Genomic DNA, 2495 nt, shown 5'->3' with positions numbered 1-2495 from the left:
CACAAGGGGACCCGAAACCTTCCAATTTTCAAGGAAACTTTGTCGACACATTTCTTTCTTTCAAATTCATCAATTATTTCAACAATTCGCACCTTGACAACATTATTTTCCATAAATCCATGAAACTATATACAATTCACATTAACTTCGGCAACATGCTACAATGAATATAACTTCACTTAAATCATTTAGACCTTCATTATCAACATAGAATCCATGGCGACATCAACCAAAAATGCTACATAAAATTAGTTCATTCATTGCTACACAAGGCAGCCCACTTTCGGCCACAACTCCACACACTCAACTTCATGAATTTCATCCATTTCAACATATTACGACATGCTCAAAGCGTTCACAATTCAACAATTCAAACATGCTAAATAAATTAATTCATCACTTCCATATTATACTACATATACACGGCCACACATCACCACCCCATAACTTCATGAACTTTGTTCATTCTACATATCACAACATGTATAAACACCTACCAAACAAGTAAAGAAGCTCAAAACTCACCTTTTTCCATCCATGTTTCCCACGGCTAGAACCCTTCAAAGCCACAACGAACGATTAATTTGTTCCAACAACTATTCCACGTCGTAGAGGGCCTTCCAATGAGTAAGAAAGCTAGAAGAAAAGGTTCTCCATGATCAACTTTAGGGGCTGGTTCGCCAGCCCTTTCTTGGTAAACATTTTTCTTTTTTTCTCCTTCTTTCTCTCTTCATCTTTCTTGAAATTTCTAGGAGGTGGAATGAAAAAGATGACTTGCATGGTCATCACTTATACATATATATAAATAAAAATATGGCACATGCCAAGCACATGCTCCATGTCTTTCTCTTCTTTTTCTTTTCTTTTCTTTTTTTTTCCACTTCTCTAGAATTTTCTTAAAGATGAAAATGATGAAAATAATTATCCTAATCATCTAATTCCCATATTTTTAACTTCCATGTGGCCATGGCCCACATCACTCTAATTTCATGAAATTTGAAATTTTTCCATAATGTTTCCTTCCAACTAAATCATAAACCACTTGTCGTAAAACAAAGTCGAGAGGTAACCTTGTCCATAATTCTTCGCAACCAACTTAAAAAAAAGTATTCCGACGTGCGAAATACGGGATATAACATGGGCCCCACCTTAACTCATGGTTTCGAGGGCTATCATCGAGTGATCATGTTAACCGATTTACTCCATACACTCTCCAAATGTCATATATATGTTCTTATGCTCGTATAACATAATATTCATCCATAATCCTTGTGTAACTCCTCGCTCTCCCCGAGCTCATACTAAGCCGTCCACAGTCTTGATAACGCGAAATTTTCGAAGGTGTAACATCCTTTCCCCCTTAAAAACATTCGTCCTCGAATGTTAAACTAGTCTTACAGGGTCTTATAGGCACTTCAGGGGAGTTCCTTTTATAGGTACCACATACAGTTTATTTATCAACCAACATAACCACTCTAGGAATTTAGATTACCTGTAAGCATAGGAAATAAGTAGGGATACTTATTCTTCATCTCTTCTTCAGCTTCCCAGGTCATCTCCTCCCTGTTATTATTTCGCCATAATACTTTAACGGAAGTCACATCTTTAGTACGCAACCTTCTCACCTGACGATCCAGTATGGCTATGGGCTGCTCCTCGTAGGATAACTCTCTCTTACTCCGGATATCATCTATGGAAATACTGAAGGATCACCTACATATTTACGGGCATTGACACGTGGAAGATCGGATACTTGCTTGCTTCCAAATCGAACGGTAGGTCTAATTTACAGTAACCGGCCTACTTACGAGCAATCCGATAAGTCCAACATACCTTGGACCGAGCTTCCTCCTTGCCGAACCTCATAACACCCTTCAAGGGTGACACTTTCAAGGATACCCAATCGCCGACCTGGAACCCTAAGTGTCGACGTCGATTATCTGCATATGATCTCTATCGACTCTGAGCTGCTAATAATCGTTCCTGAATGAGTTTCACTTTACTAACGGCTTGCCGAATCATATTCCGGGCCAATTAACTTAGTTTCGCCAACATCGAACCAAACAATCGGTGACCTGCACTTTATGTTACACCGAGTCTCATACGGTGCTATCTGGATGCTAGAATGATAGCTATTATTGTAGGCAAACTCCATAAGTGGTAGATGATCATCCCAGGTGCCTCTGAAATCAATAACGCAGGCCCGCAACATACCCCTTAGCGTCTGAATAGTACGCCGGTCCGTCCGTCGCCGAGGGTGACATGCGTATCGAGATTCACTTGTGACCTCATCCTTCGGGGAGTGATCTCCGTGAAGTTACCGTAAACCGAGCTTCTCCTCGTCCGAGATCATAGATGTGAGAGCTTTGTGAAGTCTCTCTATATAATTCCGCATAGCCTTTAACCGGATAAATGGTCTTGAATATGCTCTTGTAGACCGCGGTTCAATGGTCGTGGGCAACGTCATTAGTCCTTACATCCTTGTCACCATTTAC

The sequence above is a fragment of the Lycium ferocissimum genome, chromosome 3 (genome assembly GCF_029784015.1).
Source record: "Lycium ferocissimum isolate CSIRO_LF1 chromosome 3, AGI_CSIRO_Lferr_CH_V1, whole genome shotgun sequence".
NCBI lineage: Eukaryota > Viridiplantae > Streptophyta > Magnoliopsida > Solanales > Solanaceae > Lycium > Lycium ferocissimum.
Note: the sequence above shows the minus strand (reverse complement) of the source record.